At 47.5% G+C, this 9,534-nt stretch overlaps 1 non-coding gene across 1 annotated transcript; it reads left to right on the forward strand.

Moving 5' to 3' along the window:
- The first annotated feature begins 5,925 nt into the window (after positions 1–5,925).
- On the forward strand, positions 5,926–5,997 carry Trnap-cgg. The gene has a single exon. It is a non-coding gene; the product is annotated as a tRNA-Pro (tRNA).
- The last annotated feature ends 3,537 nt before the right edge of the window (positions 5,998–9,534 follow it).

The following is a 9,534-nucleotide window of genomic DNA, read 5'->3' on the forward strand; positions in this document are numbered from 1 at the left end:
GAGTAACGTCAGGCCGAGGGTGTCCGCGTAGTCTTCACCTTCGGTGACCCAGGGCAGGTTGACGGGCACCAGGTACATGTCGCGCAGGCAGAGCTTGCGGTCTTGGATGCGGCTGCGCGTGATCGGCGAGTACCACTCGCGGTACAGGCCGTCGGCGTTGGCCGAAGCAGCGTCCACGTCGAAGGCGTGGCTCACCTCGTGCGCGAGCACGTGCGCCATGCCGCCGTCAGAGCGCGGGCAGAGCCAGGGCGCGCACCAGACTCGGAAAGAGGGCTTGGCATGCTCTCTTGACCAACCAGAAGCAGAAAAGAATCCCCTAGCAGTGGTAGCGAGAAACAGTTCTGATCAAAGGTATATGTTCGTATGGGGTTTTAATGAGCGCGTAAGAGTGAAGTGTGGTAACTCTTTGTGGTTGAAAATAGGGTGTATCGATCACGTGATGTATCGATCATGATCACCCAGAAAGATGTAAGAAACGAATGCGCCGCTCAACTCTGTTTTGCTCGCACAGAGTGTGACCACTCGGACTGCGGATTCCCGGCCCTCGGCGCTTGGCCTAAGGATTATGTCGATCGTTCCGCTAGTCGCACTCTTCCACCATCATTTTGGATGAGCGTGATTGAAACATCACCTGTACCATATTTTCGCTCACCGAGAGTTACTCCGATGCACTTATCAGGTTTGTTTCTCGCGACCACCGCCAGGGTATTATTTCCGGCTTCTGGTTGGTCACATTCGAATTTCTGAAGACGCCCTGTAACACGCCCAGCCCGCTTTCAGCCAATGGCGCCTCCTCATTTGTCTCCTATACTTCCCAACGAATGGCCAAACTCTCTACATATACGGCTCTGGCCGCCGTACCTGGCCGCCGGGAGCTAGGGCACCTGAACGCCGCGGGACAGTTCACGTTTGTGATCTAGATTTTTGACGTCGTCTACGAGTTGCTAGCCCGGGGCACTTATTGGACGCGAGCGCTACGTCAGTTTTCGGCGGGGACTCGTGTTTAATCGGGAGATCAGAAATCCCTGGCCGAACGCTGACTCGCGTTCAATCTGTGCCCCGTTTTGGCTCTTGTTGCTGACGTAGAAAGTCCAGTGCTGTGGCCTTACTATCTTGGTGTCCACCTAAAGGTTTTTCTGAAGTCATGCAGCTGGCGGAGCGTCTGTCGCTTCTCCCACTGCGCCGCTCCTTTCACTCTTTTTAGGATTTGCTTCCGCAGAAACAAAGCTCCGCCTGATGTCCAAAGCAGCTAGCGTTGCACACGAAACAACAAGCAAAACATCTTTTTTTTTTTTTTTTTTTTTTTTAAAGCGGAGGAAAAGGGGGGGGGGGGGGGGGTAATTTTTACCTTGTAAGTTAAGAGAACACTATCCTATCTTTGGTCAAGAGCTAATCAACAATTCCGGGCGTATAGCTAGTATACAATCTCGACCGTGACGTGTATACTTGATCCTGTGCGCGAAATGCCGGTTCTTTAAAGGAATACTTCAACGAAATTTGACATACACCCGTCGTGTTCAGAAATAGGCTGAAAATGATCCCCACTATTTGTAAATGACAATCACACGTTTTTATTTTGAGCCTCTAGGTTGCATTTTTCGATATAAACGGCCCACTCTGACAAGCGCTTGGAGAGCAGCCAGCGGAGAGAACGTCACATCCGGCGCAATCGTGACGTAGTTTGTCTCCGGATGAGCAAAGCTGCGGATATATGCTGACGTCGTCAGGATGATAGCCGTTCCAACCACCGAAGTGGTAGAAGCCCGCCAGCGATCAGGCCACCTCAACTAACCGCAAAGCTGCTTTTGTGTGGATTTTGAGTGACGGGTTAATCTTCTATAACCATGTAGAGAGAGAATAGCGACGTCTGGGGCACACAAAAGATAGTCCCGTAGAGTGGGGAATTCTCTCCCGTCTTCTTTTGTGTTGGCCGTAGAGCTGTCGGGATGACGTCAGGTTCAAAGCATGGTGACTTAGGGAAACCGACGCCGAGTTGCGGCAACGCCGAGAAGCTCAGGAGAGGCGATCGTTTCGTCTCTGTCTTCTGCTAACGCTGCTTGGTTCTCGTAGGCAACATCGTTTCCAGTACTAATTGTTTTTATGCTTCCGCCGCGTCATTCATACGCACTGACTAGAAGAAGGTTTCTACCGTAGAAAAAGTCGCTTTCTTTTCATATGTAAGACCGATTTTACGCTGCACTGCAAGAAATGTACGGCGTTCGCGTGCTGAACGACGAAAACGACCTCCTTTTTTCAGCCCTTTCGCCTGACCAGCGCGCCCCCTATAGTTTGCTGGAGTCGCGAATAGATCTAGGCGAGACAGTCATCGTCACCACCTGTCAAGGTTCCTAGATGGGCATTACAAATACAAGCCTTTAGCGGTATCCACCAGGTGTTGAGAGTTGAGAGAATGTACTCGTCTGGTGTTTCGTCCTTTCTCTGTTTTATACATTCTGTTATCTAGTACACCAGGTGCTCTTTGTTAATTGTTTAATTTGTTTTAAAATTCTTTTTCCTGACTTTTTTAACCAGATATTGGTCGGTTCGATGCTATACCGCTCCTTTCAATACGTATAGACCAAAACATAAGCGCCGAAATTTCGTTGTTGTATCCCTTTAAAGTGACACTGACCCCCCCCCCCCCCCCCCCCCCATTTGATTTCATTTTTTGCCAGGCGATTTATTAATGTGTCAGAAGACTGCCCAATCCAATATTTTGCTACAGCATCACATATATTTTTAATAAAGCTAAATACGCGACTGCTCGAAACCGAAACCAGACTGGGGAGGAAGAAGATATATAGAGCGGAAAGTTACCGAAAGTCACCTGGCTGCGCAATTTTATTTTTCAATCAACGCATTGCAGCTTTTTAGAAGCCACAAAAAATGTTTATGATATTTATTGTCCATTTTTAGTATTCAGTGGGTGCCTTCAGTGACCCACGACTGATTATCTTTGGTGGTTGTGTCTAAACATGGAGAATAGAAGGGTAGGAGAGGGCATGACGTCGGCCGCGTAGCCTCCACAAGCCATGCTCCCTTGACGCCTCGCCTCTTTCTCATTTTCCTCCTTACTCTCCTCACTTACCATGCCAACGTGACCACATCACGTGACCGCAGCTACACTTCGTCTTGCTGTGGGGTACTAGAATACACCACAGTCTAGACTTCGACCTGATAAAACCTACCGGACAGAGCGCGCGCAAGCCTGCAAGGAGTCCTTCTACAAACAACCATCCATCTCACACGTGACATGTCACGCGCACCAATCGCCAGAGAGATCTGCGGTCACGCTGGGCACAAAATCGTTTAAACTTTTTATGACTAGGCTTCACCAATATTGCAACGTGCCCCCTCCTAGTACCTCTAACCTTCTTTTGTCTAAACCACAAAAAATGGCACGTGACCACGAAAAAGAGAGTAAGCGTGACTCAAGCCGCCCAGTTCTAGATCGGTGGTATTTGGGCGGAAAGAAAACGAATGTTGAGCCCCAAATTGCGTTCTGGGTAGCTGGGCTCTCATATGTCATGTACAAATAAAAACCATTGGCGAGCCTAAATACTTTGTCAGTTAAAGGGATATACTTCAACGAAATTTCGGCGCTCATTTTTTTGGTCTATATGTGTTCAAGGAAGCAGTATCACATCGAACACACCAATATCTTGTTAAGAAAGTTAAGAAAAGGAATTTTAAAACGAATTAAACGATTAGCAAGGAGCACCTGGTGGATATCGCTAACACCTCGTTTGTAATGCCCGTCTAGGAACCTTGACAGCTAGTGACGGAGGTTGTCTCGCCTCCGGCCACGACGAGAGAAGAGTTGAAGGAGGAACTCCCCTCTCCCCGAGAATGCCTTTTGTGTGTCGCAGAAGTCGCCATTGTCCCCCTACAAGATTATAGCAGATGAACCCGTCACTCAAAATTCGTACAAAAGCAGCCGCTTCGGTGGCTGGAACGACTAGGCCATCCTCTCGACGTCAGCCTCGCCATAGTTTTGCTCGTCCCGAGACGAACTACGTCACGATTGCGTCGGATGTCACGTCGTCTCCGCTGGGCCTTCTCCGAGCGCTTGCCAGAGTGGGCCGTTTACGATGAAAAATACAGCCACCAGGCTCAAAATACAAACGTGCGATTGTCATTTACGGATATTGTGGATCATATTCAACCTATTTTTGAACACGACGGGTATATTTCAAATTTCGTGGAGGTATCTAGGTGGCTCACTGGCTGCTTGTATCTTCAGAAAGTTTCCAAATATTCACGGTAAGAACGGCTCTACTGAAGGACACCCGGAGTCAGTGCCTCCCCGTAGTCAATTATACCCTCTCCCCCCCCTCTCCACCGCCATTCCCGAGGCCCATCGCAGAAATTAGGAGCACCTCCCCAGAATGACAATCGTGGATTAGTCCTTTAAAGTGTTCCGACTCGAGACAGTATGGCGGTAGCAGGGCGGGAGGTACATTAACTCACGAGGAGAAGTGGCAGCATTATCGAGGTTGGTATCACGATGATGTGGTACATGGGGAAGAAAGATGGCGTTGACCAGCGGCACCGAGAACCAATCGTTATCTTGTCGAGCCATGGCCTTCTTGAGGATCCGATTCCTCTGAACGCGAACCATTCGCTTCGTCTCGATGTAGGCACGGCCGAAGGGGGGCTTTGCGGTTTCGCGCTGAAATAATAAAAAAAAACCATTAGAGAATAAAGAGGGCTGAGTACACGCTCTGCTACAAATGTCTGTCACTGCCATTTGCACATGTAAAAAAATAATAAAATTAAGGAAGGGCATGTCAGTACCAGGACAACATTAATAAAATGTACGCGCGTTTACCTTGTAATCAAGAACGTAAGCGCGCTAATAGGTAGACATAAGTACGAGCAGCGGCGTACCAACTTGTTTTTGAGGGAGGGCAAACCAGACCCCAGGGCCGGGGGGCGGTGCTCTTCGTATCCCTTGGGCCGCCCAAGGGATACGGATACCAATGTTTGCCCTGCGCAGTGGCGGCGGTTTCAGGGTGGTCAAAACACATGCCTTACCCCCCCCCCCCCCACACACACACACACACACTCACACACACACACTTTGAGAGCAATGGGTAGGGCTCAAGGCAACCTGCCTTGAGGTCTACCCACTATCCCTCCAATTGGAGCCAATCATAGCTCAGCATTCTGACGTCACCGCAACAACCACTGCAGAAGCAGGCAAACTTACTCGCCGTATTGGCTTCGAACATTTCCGAAAAGGAAAGCGTACGAGTTTACTGCTATATTTCGTCCCACCAGACATGAAAGGACAGCCGAAGCTGCGAGCTGCCAGGACCAATCGCGGAGCCCATTCCCTCGCTCCTAGGGGAAAGAAAAGTAACGAGTAATTGTCAGTAATTCGTTACTGGAAACGCAGCAGTAAATTAAATTACGAGTTGCACTTTCATAAATTAGTGAGTTCATGACTAAATTGCATAAAACAACGGATTACAAGTAGCTTTGTTATTAGAACTTCAGATTGGGCGAGTTGGTTATTCATGTTGGTCGACGTTACATCGCACTCAAAAAACCGTCACTAACGCTTTCATACACACAAGGAACAAAACTCTCTCGCATCACGCAATACAAAGTTGTTAATAGTGAGCGGTGTGTGAGAGTTTTGTTCATTGTGTGTGCGAAAGCGTGACTGACCGTTTTTTGAGTGCGCCGCGACGTCGACCAACATAACTTTGTTTGTTGCAACACGTTAACTTCCATCTGGTGCCATGCAATAATCAGGAGGAACATAAATGGCATTCGATGAGGGGAGAGCACGGCATACAAATATACCAGGAAGTTTCCCATTGCCAACAGGCAATTGGGCAAAACCATGTAAGCATTAGGATAATCAAGGCATTACTTTGTTTTTATGTCGATTATCATTTCCTATCGAGTATGGCTGGCTCGTTGGTCTAGGGGTATGATTCTCGCTTCGGGTGCGAGAGGTCCCGGGTTCAAATCCCGGACGAGCCCTTTTTTATTCAATCCCGCGAGGTTGTTTTTTTTTATTCTAAACTGAGTCTGGGGTAAACGGGCCGAAATTTTGAGCAGTGGAAGGTTCGAAGCACGCGCACATTTTTATTGAGTCATGCCAGTCGGGTTTCCATGGGAGGGGGCCCGGTCAGGATGGTGACGACCGATGGTAGTGTTCGCCCGATAAAAGTCTGCCGGGAAGTCGAACAAGAAAAAGAAGAAAAAAACTAAAAGTTGTTCGATCCCGTTGGACACATTACGACGTTGGTTGGTTTACGATGGCCAGTGTGTCCATGTTTATTTCAAAACAAAACGACGGCAGGTCAACAGTAATTTACATTACAAAACTCCCAAATTCGGCTCTCAAGAGCCGAATCTCCCGAGAATCCTCTCGGGACCCCTTTTCTAAACTCGTAGGGTCCTCCTTTCCCCCCAGAGACGGACCAATCACTTCAAATTTGCCCGTTGTCACGTGGTACACTCTTACCCACTGATCAGCGAGCTGTCAACGTGATCCCCCTCCGACACCTCAACGGTCAAAACTAAATTCCTTGTAGAGTCACTACATGCTTTCCTCGCTGCCTGGCTGGCGCCACCCAGTTAAGTTATTGGGTCAATTAAAAGCAAAGTTTCTACACTAAACGGCGAAATACACCGGGCACAAGCACACCCGTGTCTTGGGCTTCTGTCCGCAAGTGCGGACAGAAGCCCACCAGAAGCCAGAACTGTAAGAGGGGGGGGGGGGGGGGGGGGAGCGCTTATGGTCAAGAGGTCCAACGAGTCAAGAGGTCCAATAGCCACGTGACAGCCGAGTCAAGAGGTCCAACGAGTCAAAAGGTCCAATTCGAGTCCAGAGGTCCAACGCGTCAAGAGGTCCAATATTGGATGTCTCAACTCGTTTCATCTCCTGGTGTAAAATATGTACAGGCAAGAGGTGTGAAATAAGTACAAAGAAAAAAAAACTACGGGGCACTTAAGCTTTTTCTTATGATGTGAGAATGCGTGAGCACTAGCTTTGTCCGAGTTGTGTTGCCGCAACAGATAGCGTGCTAGTTTCACAATCAAGAGGGCCTAGGCTCGAAACCAGGCTTAGGTTCGAAACCCGGATGGTTTCGTGCTCACACGACCAAATAGGTCACGTGACCAGGGAGATCACGTGACCAGAAATATCACGTGACCAGAGTTTTTTTTGTTATTATTATGTTGGACAGGTCAGGGATTTTGACGACGGATTTTGCCGACGGCTTTTTCGCTGACTGAGCCAGGTAATGTTCACGCATTAAAAAAGCAGACAACAGAGATGCTAGCAAAATAAGGCGGAGAAGGAAAATGCCGGTAAAAGAGTAAAAACTTACGCTGTGAAGACTTCCACATGGGAGGGGGGATCTCACGAACACGGCTTTGATACATCGTTCCTGGCCGGTGATGTAATCAGTGTCCGTGCGTATGACCCGTGATTTGCTTGGTTTCTGGAGCTACAGATACACGCGCGCTGGGCTGTGGGGATCGCATGCTGAGCTCTGGATTTTTAAACACCGATAATCATTGTTGTTATAAACTCTCAAGCTTAGAGCAACATTGGTTTGTTGGAGATCTGCAGCCCTGCAGGGCTGTGGGCCTTTGCTTTTCTACCCCTGACCACAAAGTCGTAAATCTGGATCTCCCGTGTTGGTCACCCCCGCGAATATCGAACACGTCACCGGAAAGGTTTTAACATTCCACGATTTGAGATGCATTTTTTGTTTAGGTAGTGACTACTTCGGCATCCGGGTTCAAAATAGTTGCAAAAGTACTTTGAGCACATCTCTCGTCACATACGTATGATATTTCATAGTTATTTGCTATTTCGACGTCTACCATCTCACTAAAGCACTCTCAGGGCGTTCGACGTCAAGATAACTGAAGTTGTTGTTGTTGTTTTTTTTAATTTCTGTGACATTATTTTTAAAAGTTGTAGTAACTGTTTAAATTTGTTCACGTCCCGTCAAAATAGCTTCCTTGATATTTTTATGTCCTTGGCCTTCGAAGAATTTGAAAAGACAGTTTGCCCTGGCGCAGCATGGCATGTAAAGTTAGTAATTTTTCCATTCGACGTGGCTTAGCACTGGACATACTAGATCTATCGGCTTCACAGATCGACGTGCTTTCCGACACGAACAGTTCTTCAATCGACTTCAATCTTTACGACACAATTTTCTAAAATGATTGAGCAGCTAACCAACCATCTTACAAGTCCACCCGACTAACACATCGCGTAATTTCAACTAAAAATAAATGATATCGACAGAGAAGTGTAAGGTAATTCGTGTCAAGAATGCTTAATCATGAAATGTTCCATTTCATGGTTTAATCCACAGCATTCCCAAAAATAAAGAGCAGTAAAGGAGTTACATATCGCTAGCATAAGTATTTGTGGCTGCTCCGTGCTTTTGAGTAAGCCAACGGTCCAGATTAACCCGCTAGCTTGCAGCGGTCATAACGTTTCAAGGAGACAATGCTCGCATTAATTTGCAGCACCCTATTTGACGCCAAGTGACGTAATTTGGGCTCGTTTAAAGACGCCCTCCAATGATATTTGAGCTTCTTCCCATGTTGTGTTATTGACCTCTTTAGTGATTCGGTGAACTCAGTGAATAAAAACTAAAGCATAAAACAGTAGCGCATCATATTTTTCATAGAACATACGAGAGCCCGGGACTGGACAAAGTTATCCAAGGAAGTATTTGCGATCACAAATACTGAGATGCATGAAAGGGAAGGCTAAACGCGAGATTCTGAGGTACATTTGTATTTTATATCTCGAGAATTTGAGAGACACTTCCGTAGAAATGGCATACATGTGTCCTAGAACACAGAGACTGGAACACAGATACTAAGTTCTACAAATCCAAACTATGTCGCCAGGCACTATTCATTATTTAAAGGGGGGAAGGGGTGCAACGATTTTAAGATTAAAAGAATTAGCATCTCGTCATTTTTACGTTGTTTTTCGTGTCCCGGAGGATAGAGAAAACATCTCCTTTATTAAAAAAAGTGTCGCGATTTCGCTGTATAATCGCAAAGCGAAAATCGAGCTTTTTCCCCCACGTGCAGCCCCAAGTGGCAGCCGAAGGAACTACGGCGAAAAGATTATGTGACCTCGCTGGGCTCTAAGCTGCGGCATAACGCCCGCTAATGTACGTACGCAGGCAGAGGGAGAGGAAGCGTCCTCCGAGCGAGCACACGGGAGGCTACACGGCACCACAAGTTACGTCACTAGGAGGGGGACCAGGTGTGACCCTGAAGGCTGGGAGTGAGTTGGGGGGTGCCAGAAATGCCAATCTTTATCTTTTTTTATTTTTTTTTACAACACCTAGGACACGCAGGCGAAATCGGTTTTCTGTTCTTTACTTTAGAAGTGTCAGAGGGCAACTTCCACAAATTTTTGACCGAAGTCCGGAAATCATTGCACCCCCCCCCCCCCCCCCCCCTCTTTAAAATTAAAATACATATACGTTGTGGCAAATAGTATCTGTCTACTTTTCGAAAATAGCTATG

This window comes from Ixodes scapularis, unplaced genomic scaffold (genome assembly GCF_016920785.2).
Source record: "Ixodes scapularis isolate PalLabHiFi unplaced genomic scaffold, ASM1692078v2 PGA_scaffold11__112_contigs__length_91849675, whole genome shotgun sequence".
In the NCBI taxonomy this organism is placed as follows: domain Eukaryota; kingdom Metazoa; phylum Arthropoda; class Arachnida; order Ixodida; family Ixodidae; genus Ixodes; species Ixodes scapularis.